Genomic DNA, 18,372 nt, shown 5'->3' with positions numbered 1-18,372 from the left:
AAAAGGGGGTCATAAGTGCCGTGAGGGCTGCCATGGACCTCGGCTTTTCTTGGCCGAGGTGGCGGGCGAGCCATTCGTCACGGATGCTATGCTTAAAGGCCGCTAGGGCTTCGGCATCCGGGCAGTCAACAATCTGGTTCTTTTTGGTTAGGAACCTAGTTCGGAATTTTCTGGCTGATTCTCCAGGTTGTTGAACTATGTGGCTTAATTCATCGGCATCGGATGGCCGGACATATGTGCCTTGGAAGTTGTCAAGGAAGGCTTCTGCCAAGTCCTCACAGTTGCCGATGGAATTTTCGGGCAAGCAATTTAGCCAGTGTCGAGCTGGTCCTTTGAGCTTTAATGGAAGGTATTTGAAGGCATGGAGGTCATCTCCTCGGGCCATGTGGATGTGGAGAATAAAATCTTCGATCCATACTGCGGGATTGGTTGTTCCGTCGTATGATTCAATATTGACGGGCTTGAAGCCCTCGGGTAATTCGTGATCCAGCACCTCATCTGTGAAGCAGAGAGGGTGTGCGGCGCCTCTATAGCGGGCCGCATCACGGCGCACCCCCGACGAAGTCCGTCTGCCGTTATCGGCCCGAGTGTGATTAATTTTGTCACATCCGAGTAAGCGGCTATCATCCCGAGTGGGGAAGCGTCCTCACGATCCGTAGATTGATCTGGTGTGTCCTTCTCTGCTGTCCCTATTTTTGCGAGGTGGTGGGCCGCTTGTTGTTTGGCCTGAGTTGTCGTTTTATCCCGACCATGGGGTGGTCGGCTGTCGTACTAACCCGACCGCATGGTGGTCTGCTACCTCTTGAGCACTTGCGTTGGTTTTCCCTTGAAGAGGAAAGGGTGGTGCAGCAAAGTAGCGTAAGTATTTCCCTCAGTTTTTGAGAACCAAGGTATCAATCCAGTAGGAGGCCACGCACGAGTCCCTCGCACCCACACAAACAAATAAATCCTCGCAACCAACGCGATAAGGGGTTGTCAATCCCTACACGGTCACTTACGAGAGTGAGATCAGATAGATATGATAAGATAATATTTTTGGTATTTTTATGATAAAGATGCAAAGTAAAATAAAAGGCAATACAAATAACTAAGTATTGGAAGATTAATATGATGGAAGATAGACCCGGGGGCCATAGGTTTCACTAGTGGCTTCTCTCGAGAGCATAAGTATTCACGGGGGGTAAACAAATTACTGTTGAGCAATTGACAGAATTGAGCATAATTATGAGAATATCTAGGTATGATCATGTATATAGGCATCACGTCCGAGACAAGTAGACTGACTCCTGCCTGCATCTACTACTATTACTCCACACATCGACCGCTATCCAGCATGCATCTAGAGTATTATGTTCAAGAGAACAAAGTAACAATTTAAGCAAGATGACATGACGTAGAGGGATAAACTCATGCAATATGAAATAAACCCCATCTCGTTATCCTCGATGGCAACAATACAATACGTGCCTTGCCGCCCCTACTGTCACTGGGAAAGGACACCGCAAGATTGAACCCAAAGCTAAGCACTTCTCCCATTGCAAGAAAGATCAATCTAGTAGGCCAAACCAAACTGATAATTCGACGAGACTTGCAAAGATAACCAATCATTCATAAAAGAATTCAGAGAAGATTCAAATGTTGTTCATAGATAAACTTGATCATAAACCCACAATTCATCGGTCTCAACAAACACACTGCAAAAGAAGATTACATCGAATAGATCTCCACAAGAGAGGGGGAGAACTTTGTATTGAGATCCAAAAAGAGAGAAGAAGCCATCTAGCTAATAACTATGAACCCGTAGGTCTGAGGTAAACTACTCACACTTCATCGGAAGGGCTATGGTGTTGATGTAGAAGCCCTCCGTGATCGATGCCCCCTCCGGCAGAGCTCCGGAACAGGCCCCAAGATGGGATCTCGTGGATACAGAAAGTTACGGCGGTGGAATTAGGGTTTTTGGCTCCGTATCTGGTAGTTTGGGGGTACGTAGGTATATATAGGAGGAAGGAGTACGTCGGTGGAGCAACTGGGGGCCCACGAGGGTGGAGGGCACGCCCAGGGGGGTAGGCGCGCCCCCTACCTCATGGCCTCCTGGTTGAAATCTTGACGTAGGGTCCAAGTCCTCTGGATCATGTTCGTTCCGAAAATCACGTTCCCGAAGGTTTCATTCCGTTTGGACTCCGTTTGATATTCCTTTTCGGCAAAACCCTAAAATAGGCAAAAAACAACAATTCTGGGCTGGGCCTCCGGTTAATAGGTTAGTCCCAAAAATAATATAAAAGTGTATAATAAAGCCCAATAATGTCCAAAACAGAATATAATATAGCATGGAACAATCAAAAATTATAGATACGTTGGAGACGTATCAGGCATCCCCAAGCTTAATTCCTGCTCGTTCTCGAGAAGGTAAATGATAAAAACAGAATTTTTGATGTGGAATGCTACTTGGCATAATTTCAATGTAATTCTCTTAATTGTGGTATGAATATTCAGATCCGAAAGATTCAAGACAAAACTTTAATATCGACATAGAAATAATAATACTTCAAGTATACTAACTAAGCAATTATGTCTCTTCAAAATAACATGGCTAAAGAAAGTTATCCCTACAAAATCATATAGTCTGGCTATGCTCCATCTGCACCACACAAAGTATTCAAATCATGCACAACCCCGATGACAAGCCAAGCAATTGTTTCATACTTCTAATGTTATCAAACTTTTTCAATCTTCACGCAATACATGAGCGTGAGCCATGGACATAGCACTATAGGTGGAATAGAATGGTGGTTGTGGAGAAGATAAAAAGGGTGAAGATAGTCTCACATCAACTAGGCGTATCAACAGGCTATGGAGATGCCCATCAATAGATATCAATGTGAGTGAGTAGGGATTGCCATGCAACGGATTCACTAGAGTTATAAATATATGAAAGCTCAACAAAAAGAAACTAAGTGGGTGTGCATCCAACTTGCTTGCTCACGAAGACCTAGGGCCTTTTGAGGAAGCCCATCGTTGGAATATACAAGCCAAGTTCTATAATGAAAAATTCCCACTAGTATATGAAAGTGATAACATAGGAGACTCTCTATTATGAAGATCATGGTGCTACTTTGAAGCACAAGTGTGGAAAAAACGATAGTAGTATTGCCCAATTTTTTTTTATTTTGGGCCTTCCCTTTTTTTCTTTGGCCTTTCCCCTTTTTTTTCTTTTTCGGGGACAAGACTCTATGAATGAGGATCATCACACTTCTATTTATTTACAACTCAATGATTACAACTCGATACTTAGAACAAAGTATGACTCTATATGAATGCCTCCGACGGTGTACCGGGATAGCAATGATGCATGAGTGACTTACATGAAAGAATTATGAACGGTGGCTTTGCCACAACTAAAATGTCAACTACATGGTCATGCAAAGCAATATGACAATGATGGAGTGTGTCATGATAAACGGAATGGTGGAAAGTTGCATGGCAATATATCTCGGAATGGCTATGGAAATGCCATGATAGGTAGGTATGGTGGCTGTTTTAAGGAAGGTATATGGTGGGTGTATGATACCGGCGAAAGGTGTGCGGTATTAGAGAGGCTAGCAATGGTGGAAGGGCGAGAGTGCGTATAATCCATGGACTCAACATTAGTCATAAAGAACTCACATACTTATTGCAAAAATCTATTAGTTATCGAAGTAAAGTACTACACGCATCCTTGGGGGATAGATTGGTAGGAAAACACCATCGCTCATCCCCGACCGCCACTCATAAGGAGGACAATCAATAAATACATCATGCTCCGACTTCTTAACATAACGGTTCACCATACGTGCATGCTATGTGTAACGCCCTCGATGCGGCTATATCTCCCACGTGTCGAAGCACGACTTAGAGGCATAACCGCATTGAAAGCAATGTCGCAAGTGAGGTAATGTTCACACAACCCATGTAATACATAAGAGAAAAAGATACATAGTTGGCTTACAATCGCCACTTCACACAATTACATGAATAAAGCATTACCTCATCCAGATACACACAAGGTCTGACTACAGAACCAAAATAATAGAAGACTACCCCAAATGCTACACAGATCCCCGATTGACCTCAACTGGGCTCCACTACTGATCAACTGGAAACGGACCAAAATAACGAACACGATCTTCAACGAGATCCTCCTTGAGCTCGGTTGCGTCACTTGCATGGTCTCATCAGCACCTGCAAGCTGGTTTTGGAAGTATTTGTGAGTCACGGGACTCAGCAATCTCACACCCTCGCGATCAAGACTATTTAAGCTCATAGGAAGGGTAAAAGGTATGAGGTGGAGCTGCAGCAAGCGACTAGCATAAATGGTGGCTAACATACGCAAATGAGAGTGAGAAGAGAAGGCAAAAGCACGATCGAACAACTATGATCAAGAAGTGATCCTAGAACAACCTACTCCAAGCATTACTCCAACACCGTGTTCACTTCCCGGACTCCGCCGAGAAGATACCATCACGGTTACACACACGGTTGATGTATTTTAATTAAGATCAACTTTAGTTTTTCTACAACCGGACATTAAAAAATTCCCATCTGCCCATAACCGCGGGCACGGCTTTCGAAAGTTCAAAACCCTGCAGGGGTGTCCCAACTTAGCCCATCACAAGCTCTCACGGTCAACGAAGGATATTCCTACTCCCAAGACAATCCGATCAGACTCGGCATCCCGGTTACAAGACATCCTCGACAATGGTAAAACAAGTCCAGCAAGACCGCCCAAGGCACCGACATCCCGATAGGAGCTGCACATATCTCGTTCTCAGGGCACACCGGATAAGCAATCCGTACAACTAAAACCAGCCCTCGAGTTTCCCCGAGGTGGCGCTGCAAGGTGCTCTAGTTTGGACCAACACTTAGACAAGCACTGGCCCGGGGGGGGATTAAAATAAGATGACCCTCGGGATGCGCGACTCCCAAGGGAAAAAGGCTAGGTGGTGAATGGTAAAACCAAGGTTGGGCCTTGCTGGAGGAGTTTTATTCAAAGCGAACCGTCAAGGGGTTCCGATTATAACCCAACCGTGTAAGGAACGCAAAATCCGGGAACATAACACCGATATGACGGAAACTAGGGCGGCAAGAGTGGAACAAAACACCAGGCATAAGGCCGAGCCTTCCACCCTTTACCAAGTATATAGATGCATTAATATAAATAAGAGGTATTGTGATATCCCAACAAAATAACCATGTTTCAAACATGGAACAAGCTCCAATCTTCACCTGCAACTAACAACACTATAAGAGGGGCTGAGCAAAGCGGTAACATATCCAAACAATGGTTTGCTAGGACAAGGTGGGTTAGAGGCTTGGCATGGCAATATGGGAGGCATGATAAGCAAGTGGTAGGTATCGCAGCATAGGCATAGCAAAAGAGCGATCAACTAGCAAGCAAAGATAGAAGTGATTTCAAGGGTATGGTCATCTTGCCTGAGATCCCGTAAGGAAGAAGAACGGGTCCATGAAGAAGACAAATGGACGTAGTTGAACGGATCCTCAGAAACGCGACGTTACCGGATTACCGAGAAGAAGTACACCGGAAAGAAAAACAAACAACATAGTAAACAAACACCACATAAACATGGCATGATGCGCAAACAAGTATGATGCATGTACGGTTTAAATATGCATGGCCTGGCAAAGTGCACAAACAACACTACAAGTTAAGTGGAGCTCAATATGCAACGAGTTGCATATTGACGGAACACCACATTCAAGTTATTTAGTTCGATCTCGTTTATGTACCCAAAAATTTTAAATGTTGATTAACATGGCAAGAGGTGAAGCAAAAGATAACTACCTATCTAGGCAAGTTTAAATGAGGCCGGAACAACAAGCAACAAGTCTGGAAAATCCTCATGAGCATAATTATGGTTTTGGTACTGTTCTGCCCTAAACCAAATTTTACAGTTGTTAAACATGCAAGATAGGTGGACCATGTTAAACTAGGCATTTTTCTACCCCATTTACATATAAAGTTTGTTAGGTTTGGAGCTACGGTTATTTAGTTATGAAATAAATCATTTTAGCAAGTTAATTAAGCAAGTTTAAACAAACAACATCTTAAGAATTTTAAACATAGATGAAAGTTGGATATTATTAAACTAGATGAAATTCTAAGCAAGTTTCATATATACAGTTTTTCCATGTGATACATAGTTTGTGAGTTATTAAATGTATGAACATGAGGGTATTTTCTGCAAAAGTGCTCTCTCTGGGATAAAGGCAAAATTGCAGACCTGGAAAAAACATGAACTGGGCCGAATCTGGACTGCCCAACAAGAGAAAAAAACAAGAGGAGGGGGCGCTTGGGGGCTGCTCACCCTGGGCCTGGCCCAGTCGATGGGAGGAGGGAGGCCTGGCGCTGGCTTGCGGCTGGGCTGGATCGGTCAAAACGGAGGGAGTCAACGTGGGGCGCTCTTGGCTTCTCCTCGAAGCAGAGGCGAAGCGCTTGCCGGGAAGAAACAGGACGGCGGCAGCAAACTTGGCGGAGGCTTGGAGGACTTGGCGGGGCGCCAGCGACGCGGACGAGACGAAGGGGACTCCGGGCGGAGAAACTCTAGGCGGCGGCGCTGGCCCCGAAGCTGCACGAGTTCGAGCGCCATGGGGGTTGCAGCGGCGAGCAGAGATGAAGGCGACGCGACAGGAGCTCGCCGGACTCGGATGAACGGCGACCGGAGCGAGCGGAGGTCAGGGGACGAAGGATCCATGCCGGAGCTGGGCGGATCCGGCCCCGGGGATCCCATTCCCGGTGATGGACGGAGCTCGGGGAGGCGACGCCCCATGGCGGCGGCTAGAGCCTGCAGAAGAGAGAGAGAACATGATGGGGAGAAGAGGGAGAAACAGAGGCAGGAGGAGAGGAACAGGGCGGCACCTGGAGGTAGCAGGGGAGCGGCGGCGGCGAACTTGGCAGGGAGGTGACCTTCGGCGGCATGAGGCGAAGGGGAAGCAGGCGTAGAGGCGCAAGAGGAGGAGCTCGGGGCTGCTTCGGTGCCGCGCTGCTGATTGGGTGAGGCAAGGCGGTGGCTGGAAGGAGCCGATGGTGGTAGGGTCAGCGCTGGTTGGCCCGGCGTTGAGAAAGAGGTGGAGCTGCGGTTGCTGCGGGAGGAGATCCCGATGTGGATTTGGAAAGCGGCGGCGGGCGACGGGACACATCTCCTAGATTTTAGGGTTTGTCCAAATAGACTAGGAGTGGAGCATATATACATCACATATTAGGTTAGGGGCTACCTCGCCCCTTCGATCGTAATCGGATGGTCGCGAATAAATAGGTTAGGGGGCCCAATTAACAAAACAGAGATATTTTATAGATGTTTGGGGATGATCCGGACACAACGGTAATGACTGTCCGGGTCGGGTCCGGGACAACTTTCGGACGCGCGTGCGAGGAGGTCCGCGGACTAACGAGAGAGCCTAGGTTAGGCCTGGCGGTAGGTAGTGATCTGTGTAGACGATCTCGAGCTGAGAGAAGAGAAGAGAGGGAGGCCCGACGACTATTTCCGGAGACCGAAAACGTCCAACGTTAGACCGGCTATAATGCCGCTATAGTTTAACGGTTGGGCTATCAAACGAACTCCGAATGCGATGAAACTTCACAGGCGGTCTATCTACACTATAATAAGACCACACGCCAACTTTCATCCCATTCCGTGAACATTTTCCGGCCACTTCTAAAATACTATTTTGGACATGCCGCGGGCGCATGCAAGTGTATCTAGGCTCAGAACGGACAATGGAAGGAACTGGGAAACCCGGATGGATGCAAGTTTTGAAAAAGAAGATGATGCAATGCAGATGATGACATGACAAGATGCAACACGCAAGAAAATGACAAGGCAACAACAGCGAATAACTGGACGACACCTGGCGCAACGGTCTCGGGGCGTCACAACACTCCACCACTACGAGAGGATCTCTTCCCGAGATCTAGAATGGCACCGGAGGGGAAACAGAAGGGAAAGAGAAGAGGTATAGCTAAGTTGCTTCTTTGACAAACGAGTGAAACCACATAACCTTGCGAGGTTGAACAAAAAGAAAGGAGGAATGCCACGAAGATGAACAAAGTTAAAAACACTCCGTTGGAAAAGAGGAACAAGGAACATTACGGAAACCTTGAGATTGCAAGGCTAAGAATGACGAGCACAAAGGACAAGAAGGAATTGAAACCACTCTGGTTGAAATGAGATAAACAAAGATCAAAGAAGAATAATGCCGGGCAGAACTCCGGTTGAAAAGTGATATGAAGCTTGATAAGATGAAAAGAACTTGAGCAGCGGGCACACACTCTGGTTAAACAGGATAAGCAAGGAAAAGAAACATGATCTTTGATAAAATGATATGATGGTTGGAGAAAGCAATATTGCGAAGCCTCCGAAAGAAATGAGAGGATGGAAAAGAATGAACGGAGGAGAACACAAGATCTTGGTAGAGCACGCTTACAACAAATGCTAGACTGGAGTTGTTGGGTTATCAACAACTAAACGAATAAACTTGTTGCGGGCTTATGAAAAAAAACATCTCAAAACTGAGGTGAAAATTCTGCCACTAACGGAAACGATAGATTGGATTGATATCCACAAGGAGACGAGAAACTATTTCACCGGGAGGATGAAAGAAGAACTTGGGTCCTTTATAAGCACCATAAATAGCAACAATCCTTAGGGAAAAACTTTAGGTGAAATATAAACCAAGATAATTGCAATGAAGAGATTGATGGGTTTAAATATCTCAATCTTGTGAATGAAGAATGATATATTACTGTAATGCCCCGAGACCGATGTGCCAGGTGTCCTCCAGTTATTCGCTGTTGTTGCCTTGTCATTGCTTGCTTGTCATGCATTGAATATCATGTCATCATGTGCATTTCATTTGCATACATGTTCGTCTCATGCATCCGAGCATTTTCCCCGTTGTCCATTTTGCATTCCGGCGCTCCTATGTCAACCGGTGTCCCTTTCTACCTCTTTTGTGTGCGGGTGTTAAATGTTTTCGGATTGGACCGAGACTTGTCATGCGGCCTTGTTTTACTACCGGTAGACCACCTATCAAGTTTCGTGCCATTTGGACTTCGTTTGACACTCCAACGGTTAACCGAGGGACCGAAAAGGCCTCGTGCGTGTTGCAGCCCAACACCCCTCAAATTTGGCCCAAAACCCACCTAAACCTCCTCCATCATCTCGGTCGTTCGATCACGATCGCGTGGCCGAACACCGCACATCAGTTGGACTCTCCTAGCTCCCTCTATCTACAAATATGTGATCCCCTCCCCAAAATTCATGGTCTAACCCTAGTCTCCCTCTTCCTCGCGCCACCGGACAATTTTCCCCGCCGCCGCCACATCACTCCGGCCTATCAGGAGACGCCACGTCACCCTCCCCCGCCGCTGCACCCAACCGTAGGCCGCCACCTGTCCCCGCTGTGCCCACTTCACCGCCGGGCCCGCGAAGCCCATCCGGGGCCCGCCCGGGCCCGATTCCCCATCGCTTGATCCGGTACGCGCCATCCTCGCCACCCCGTCTACCTGGCCGTCTGCCGCCGTCCTTCGTTCGCCGTCCGCCGCCTCCCGCCCTCCGCCGGTCGCCGCTGGTGTCCCGTGCCTCCTCGCTGTCTGCTTCGCCGGCGCGCCACCGCCTCAAGCTCCGCCGGCGTCCCTCTCAACGGATCCGATCGGGAAGGGGCCGGAGGGACCAGATCCAGCCACCTCTGCGCCGATCCGCGCCCGCCACCGTAGTTTGTCTCCGGTGCCGGCGACAAGCCGCCTCTGCCTCCCTCGATCCAGGCGGGATCGAGGAGGAGGACGACTCCTTCGCCCTGGGCCTCCGCCTGCGGCGATGTGCCGGCCCAGCCCCAGATCCACCAGCCCATCGCACCCCTCCTCTTTTGGGCCAAGCCCACGGGGCGAGACACACCCTAACCTCCGCCCCGAGCGACCTTTAGCTATGCTACGCTCGGGTGTTTTTTTTCCACTAAGTCCCAGATCTTGTTAATATTTTTTGCTATCTTCATCATGTCACAACTCTACATCCGTAGCTCCGATTCGTGCGTGTAGCATATCAACATGTTCGCCTCGACGAGTACATCATTTCATCTCATTGCATAATTTCCTTTTGAGCTCATCTTGATGTCTGAAATGCTGTTGGAAGAGGGCTATGTGATGAATTTGTCAGATCTGTTTCAGCAAATAGCTATTTGTCATGTTTGCCATGATTAATGTGTGCATGCTATGATCCTGAGCTCTACATGTGTTTTGTTAAATGCCATGCCATCTTTACAGAGGTGCTTGCCATGTATTTTGGTGATATTTGTGGTGACTAGCACAAGCTTGCAAAGTAGCGTAATCGGTAACGCTGTTTTCAAGGACTTAGAATTTCACAAAGTCCGGGTTCTGTTTTTGTCGATATGCCTTATGTTCATGTTGTTTCCTAGTGATCCGTGCCTATTTTGAGGATGATCAGTAAGGATGTTTTGTTAACATTGTGGTGCTCTATCCATCCATGTCTTTGTTTGCATTTATGGAGCACCCTAGCTTGAGTCAATCGAGCTCTACTTTTGCTATAAAATGTTCCTGGCAGATTGCTAACTTGTTTAGCGATTTTGCCGAGCTTGTTGTTGTTGATCCGTGCATGCTATGATGATGTTCTTGCCATGCCTAGCTTCTATGCTATGTCTCTTGATGGGGGTATGATTAGTTTGTCATGCCATGCTTTGTAGTGAGTGCATAGAGCTCGTAAACATGCCTACTTGTTAACTGATTTGCATGCTCCAGTTTTTCACTAAGTCTGAATCTGTTTATGTTTTTGCGATGTTCACATGCTTGCAATTGTATTTTCTAATCCCTTTTGGCTCAAGGTAACTAAGGGACTTTTGTTAAGTGCTTTGCGTGGCTTCATGGCATGCCTTGCTTCGCCATGTTAAGTTCCTGTAGCTTATAGTTTTTATTCTCTAAAGTGTGCTTCATGATGATAAATCCAGATTTGTGTTAATTTCACTAAGTCTGAAACCTGTTATCATTTGCTCTTTTGCCATGTTTGTTTGAACCTGTTAATGAGTGAATTAGCCGTAGCTCAGTGTTCATCTTTTTTCAAGCTTCATGAGTGGATACCTGCCATGTATTTTGTTTCCATGTTTGAGTGATGTAGCATATTTATCTTGATGCATTTAGATGGCTACTTGTTGTTAATCGCAGACCGGTGCCATATTTGTTTTGCTTGCCATTTCCAAACCATGCATCCGATTCCAGTGATCTTTATATCGATTTCAACCAAAATCACCACACCTTTTCAGTGGCACTCTTGGATTTCCATGTTAAGGCCAGGTTCAATCATTCCTTTGCAAATCATGCATATGCATCGCATACCTCATCCCGCATATCATACCATGTTCATGTGTTGGTTGTTTACTATGTTGTGTGCTTCTTTCGGGTGTTTGCTTCTTCGGGTGGTTCTGATAACGTGCGTTTGTTAGGACCCGTTCGACTACGTCCATTTGTCTTCCTCATGGACTCATTCTTCTTCCTTGCGGGATTTCAGGCAAGATGACCATACCCTCGAAATCACTTCTATCTTTGCTTGCTACTTGCTCGCTCTTTTGCTATGCCTATGCTACGATACCTACCACTTGCTTATCATGCCTCCCATATTGTTGAACCAAGCCTCTAACCCACCTTGTCCTAGCAAACCGTTGTTTGGCTATGTTACCGCTTTGCTCAGCCCCTCTTATAGCGTTGTTAGTTGCAGGTGAAGATGAAGTTTGTTCCTTGTTGGAACATGGCTATGTTGTTCCTTGTTGGAACATGGATAGTTTTGTTGGGATATCACAATATCTCTTATTTAATTAATGCATCTATATACTTGGTAAAGGGTGGAAGGCTCGGCCTTATGCCTGGTGTTTTGTTCCACTCTTGCCGCCCTAGTTTCCTTCATATCGGTGTTACGTTCTTGGATTTTGCGTTCCTCACGCGGTTGGGTTATAATGGGAACCCCTTGACAGTTCACCTTGAATAAAACTCCTCCAGCAAGGCCCAACATTGGTTTTACCATTTTCCACCTAGCCATTTTTCTTTCCCTTGAGTCGGCCGGCCCAAGGGTCATCTTTATTTAACCCCCGGGGCCAGTGGTTCTCTAAGTGTTGGTCCAACTGAGCTATGTCCGAGGCTACTAAGGGCAACTCTAGGCTCGCTTACACGACGTCTTGCTCATCCGGTGTGCCCTGAGAACGAGATATGTGTAGCTCCTATCAGGATTTGTCGGCACATCTGGGTGGCTTTGCTGGTCTTGTTTTACCATTGTCGAAATGTCTTGTAACCGGGATTCCGAGCCTGATCGGGTCTTCCCGCTAGAAGGAATATCCTCCGTTGACCGTGAGAGCTTGTGATGGGCTAAGTTGGGACACCCCTGCAGGGATTTAAACTTTCGAAAGCCGTGCCCGCGGTTATGGGCATATGGGAATTTGTTAATGTCCGGTCGTAGAAAACCTGAAGTTGATCTTAATTAAAATACATCAACCGCGTGTGTAACCGTGATGGTCTCTTTTCGGCGGAGTCCGGGAAGCGAACACGGTGTTGGAGTAATGCTTGACGTAGGTTGTCTAGGATCACTTCTTGATCATAGTTGTTCGACCGTTGCTTTTGCCTACTCTTCTCGCTCTCTTTTGCGTATGTTAGCCACCATATATGCTAGTCGCTTGCTGCAGCTCCACCTCATACCTGTTACCTTACCCATAAGCTTAAATTGTCTTGATCGCAAGGGTGTGAGATTGCTGAGTCCCCGTGACTCACAGATACTTCCAAAACCAGTTTGCAGGTGCCGATGATACCGTACAGGTGACGCAACCAAGCTCAAGGAGGAGCTCGATGAAGATCTTGTACTTTGTGTTGCTTCGTTCTAGTTGATCAGTAGTGGAGCCCAGTTGGGGTCGATCGGGGATCTGTGTAGCATTTGGGGTAGTCTTGTTTAATTTCGGTTCCATAGTCGGACCTTGATTGTATTTGGATGTTGTAATGCTTATTCATGTAATTGTGTGAAGTGGCGATTGTAAGCCAACTATGTATCTCTTTCCCTTATGTATTACATGGATTGTGTGAAGATTACCTCACTTGCGACATTGCTTTCAATGCGGTTATGCCTCTAAGTCGTGCTTCGACACGTGGGAGATATAGCCGCATCGACGGCGTTACAATTACCACCTCAAAAGATAAGGGAGAAACAATTGCACTACGGATTACAGGATGAAGAAAGCATGAGCTCCTCAGAAAAGAATCTCAATGAAAAAATTCTAGACAGAATTAAATCCTTTATGAACCAACATGTAGAACCTTCATGAAGAACTCTGTTAAACAAAAGAATGATCAAACGAAAGGCAAGAGAAGTTGAAACAAGAATAAGAATTACATTATGCTTATCCTTCACCAATTAAATTGATGACAATAAACGGTTTGACATATTACTTATTCTCATAGAAAAGATTAAGAGATATATAACATAAACTTGAGAAGGTATTGATGGAACCACCGGTGGGATTGAACAACGAATAAATGACTTGATAACCAAGGAAGAGAACTCTTGAACGAACCACCGTAAGAATTGGAAAAAAAACGAAGAAAAGAGATGAATCACCGGTAAGAAATTGGCAAATGAACGAAGATACATGAGAGAGTTTAGGTACAAATGAAACGAAGAGATCATGATCTGATAAAAGAATACTTGAATGAAGCACCGGTAAGATTTGGAGGAAACGAGAGCTGAAAGCTGGAATGAAAAATTCTGAGATGATAGCCTCCAAAGAAACAAACTAAAAAAACTCTTGAAATGCTCCGGATGGGTGAAAAGAATACCCACAATCGAAAATAATTATGAGAGGATGACAATAAGCTAGAACCATGAGTCTTGAAGAGAATGGAGCAAGATTTAAGAGAAAACCCTTCTTCGGTCTTCAAAATCCGAGAATGACGACGAGAAACACCATCAAGAATTATTGAGGCACTCCGGGAGAATCCAAAAAAACGAAGAGGTTGAACCAACGATGAAAAGAAATTGAAAGATCTTGGAGAAAGGCATTTGACTGATGATAAATCATTCTTACGTCAAACTTTGAAAAGAATTTGAGAATACCTCCGGGAAAATAAGAAGAGTCAGTTAAGATCCTGGGAAAAGAACTGTGGGTTAGGGCCCACTGAAAAGATACACCGTTGAACGATTTTGAAGAGAGATTGCACCGGTTCATTTAAAAGGCTTGAATGAGATAACAACCTCGAGATAGGTTTGAACGGAACTTGAATGGAAAGACGAGCCTTCCGAGATATCTTCAGCACTCTGGAACAATTGAATAGTGAGAAGTGGATGATTGAGAGGTGCACCGGCATGAGAATAGCATTTGAAACGAGGAAAAAGGATATGATTAACAAAGCTTGACTTGAATCCACCAGAGAAGAAAAAATGAAGAATGATGAACTTGTAGAGCATCTTCATGAGAATCACCGGATAAGAACATTGACGGAAAGGAATGGAGAGACTTCCGATCAATAAAAGGATACATGATTAAGAAATCTGAGTCCTTGAAGAAAAAGGGTGGGAGGGTGGGAAAACAAAGGAAACTTGGGACGGATGAACCAAACAATGTTGAGAATACTTAGAGTTGGTCTTGCGGATGTTGAAAAAGATCGGATCCACTTGAAGAGAGAACATGCCGGTTGAAAAGGAATTGAAATGACAAACTCGACGATCGAGAGGGATTAGTATCCACATAGAAAAATGAGAACACCGCTTAGAAAAAGGTATGGAATCAGCATTTGACTTGGAAGCAACTCGAATACCACAAATCGAAACAAAACAAAGGATTGGCTTGCCGAATAAGCCGGAACAAACATATGATAGAGATTTCGTCCGAAGTTTTCATGGTGGGGCCTACACGGGCTCGATCGTACAGCACCATCATGTATAAGGCAGTGCACATGACATACGAAGCGTCCCCAAGTCGGCATAGCCAAGGACTCTTTAAGACACGACGAGACCACTATAAAACCAACCGTGGATAGGCGGACCACTAGACGTCGAACCACAATTTCATATCATACATCTTTCGGAAAGATATCCTAAGAGCTACTTGAATTCCCACTTATAAACTCCCAAAACTTTCCAGTTATGCAATCAGGTGTTGGGGATACAGGGGAAGCATAATATCTCACCCAAAACTAGCAAATCCTACATCTAGCTGTATCCATCCTTCAACACATAACCAAGAAACCTTCGGAAATCGTTTACCTCAACCTTTGAAAAGCATCTGTTATACGAGTTATGGCAATACTCCCGAACTCCCGCCCCAGTACTAGGTGGCGTCGAGGTTATCTCACCAACAACTGCATAAAAGAGATTTTCGATGTCGGCGAAACTCAGGTATTCCAGAATTGCAACGATAAAATTGTGACGACAACACCTCGGAGCTCAACTCCCCGGGACACTGCCACAACCCCTTAATGTCAGGAGGCACCAAGAACAATGTTCTCGTCACAAAACCATCGGAACGATTCCAAGATACCCGCGTGATCCTAAAAAAATTAGTGAAATTTTTAGAAGAGAAGATTCAAAACTCTACGTCAGGATGCCTCACCAGAGCGACGAAGGGACTGAGGAGTAAAAAGAATCCTACTCTCTGATATATATAATCCTAAATGACTCAAAACATTTTTCTAGACTCAACAACACCAGCGATTCGATCAAGCAGGCAGGCTCCTAAAGTCGGGGAAGGCTCTGATACCAACTTGTAACGCCCTCGATGCGGCTATATCTCCCACGTGTCGAAGCACGACTTAGAGGCGTAACCGCTTTGAAAGCAATGTCGCAAGTGAGGTAATCTTCACACAACCCATGTAATACATAAGGGAAAAAGATACATGGTTGGCTTACAATCGCCACTTCACTCAATTACATGAATAAAGCATTACCTCATCCAGATACACACAAGGTCCGACTACAGAACCAAAATAAAAGAAGACTACCCCAAATGCTACACAGATCCCCGATCGACCCCAACTGGGCTCCACTACTGATCAACTGGAAACGGACCAACATAACGAACACGATCTTCAACGAGCTCCTCCTTGAGCTCAGTTGCGTCACCTGCATGGTCTCATCGGGACCTGCAAGCTGGTTTTGGAAGTATCTGTGAGTCACGGGGACTCAACAATCTCACACCCTCACAATCAAGACTATTTAAGCTTATAGGAAGGGTAAAAGGTATGAGGTGGACCTGCAGCAAGCGACTAGCATAAATGGTGGCTAACATACGCAAATGAGAGCGAGAAGAGAAGGCAAAAGCACGGTCGAACAACTATGATCAAGAAGTGATCCTAGAACAACCTACGCCAAGCATTACTCCAACACCGTGTTCACTTCCCGGACTCCGCCAAGAAGAGACCATCACGGTTACACACATGGTTGATGTATTTTAATTAAGATCAACTTCATTTTTTCTACAACCGGACATTAACAAATTCCCATCTGCCCATAACCGCGGACATGGCTTTCGAAAGTTCAAAACCCTGCAGGGGTGTCCCAACTTAGCCCATCACAAGCTCTCACGGTCAACGAAGGATATTCCTTCTCCCAAGACAATCCGATCAGACTCGACATCCCGGTTACAAGACATCCTCGACAATGGTAAAACAAGTCCAGCAAGACCGCCCGATGCGCCGACATCCTGATAGGAGCTGCACATACCTTGTTCTCAGGGCACATCGGATAATCATTCCGTACAACTAAAACAAGCCCTCGAGTTTCCCCGAGGTGGCGCTACAAGGGGCTCTAGTTTGGACCAACACTTAGACAAGCATTGGCCCGGGGCGGTTAAAATAAGATGACCCTCGGGATGCGCGACTCCGAAGGGAAAAGGCTAGGTGATGAATGGTAAAACTAAGGTTGGGCCTTGCTGAAGGAGTTTTATTCAAAGAGAACTGTCAAGGGGTTCCCATTATAACCCAACCGTGTAAGGAACGCAAAATCCGGGAACATAACACCGATATGACGGAAACTAGGGCGGCAAGAGTGGAACAAAACACCAGGCATAAGGCCGAGCCTTCCACCCTTTACCAAGTATATAGATGCATTAAGATAAATAAGAGGTATTGTGATATCCCAACAAAATAACCATGTTCCAAACATGGAACAAGCTCCAATCTTCACCTACAACTAACAACGCTATAAGAGGGGCTGAGCAAAGCGGTAACATAGCCAAACAACAGTTTGCTAGGACAAGGTGGGTTAGAGGCTTGGCATGGCAATATGGGAGGCATGATAAGCAAGTGGTAGGTATCGCAGCATAGGCATAGCAAAAGAGCGAGCAACTAGCAAGCAAAGATAGAAGTGATATCGAGGGTATGGTCATCTTGCCTGAGATCCCCCAAGGAAGAAGAACGGGTCCATGAAGAAGACAAACGGACGTAGTCGAACGGAACCTCACAAATGCGACGTTACCGGATTACCGAGAAGAAGTACACCAGAAAGAAAAACAAACAACATAGTAAACAACCACCGCATAAACATGGCATGATGCGCAAACAAGTATGATGCATGTCCGGTTTAAATATGCATGGCCTGGCAAAGTGCACAAACAACACTAGAAGTTAAGTGGATCTCAATATGCAACGAGTTGCATATTGACGGAACACCACATTAAAGTTATTTAGTTCGATCTCGTTGATGTACCCAAAGTTTTTAAATGTTGATTAACATGGCAAGAGGTGAAGCAAAAGATAACTACCTATCTAGGCAAGTTTAAATGAGGCCGGAACAACAAGCAACAAGTCCGGAAAATCCTTATGAGCATAATTATGGTTTTGGTACTGTTCTGCCCTAAACCAAATTTTACAGTTGTTAAACATGCAAGATAGGTGGACCATCTTAAACTAGGCATTTTCTACCCCATTTACATATAAAGTTTGTTAGATTTGGAGCTACAGTTATTTAGTTATGAAATAAATCATTTTAGCAAGTTAATTAAGAAAGTTTAAACATACAACATCTTAAGCATTTTAAACATAGATGAAAGTTGGATATTATTAAACTAGATGAAATTCTAAGCAAGTTTCATATATACAGTTTTTCCATGTGATGCATAGTTTGTGAGTTATTAAATGTATGAACATGAGGGTCTTTTCTGCAAAAGTGCTCTCTCTGGGATAAAGGCAAAATCGCAGACCTGGAAAAAATAGGAACTGGGCCGAATCTGGCCGGCCCAACAAGAGAAAAAAAACAAGAGGAGGGGGCGCTTGGGGGCTGCTCACCCTGGGCCTGGCCCAGTCGGTGGGAGGAGGGAGGCCTGGCGCTGGCTTGCGGCTGGGCT

This window comes from Triticum urartu, chromosome 5A (assembly GCF_056163025.1).
Source record: "Triticum urartu cultivar PI428250 chromosome 5A, HENAU_Tu73, whole genome shotgun sequence".
In the NCBI taxonomy this organism is placed as follows: Eukaryota; Viridiplantae; Streptophyta; class Magnoliopsida; order Poales; family Poaceae; genus Triticum; species Triticum urartu.
This window is presented reverse-complemented; position numbering follows the sequence as displayed.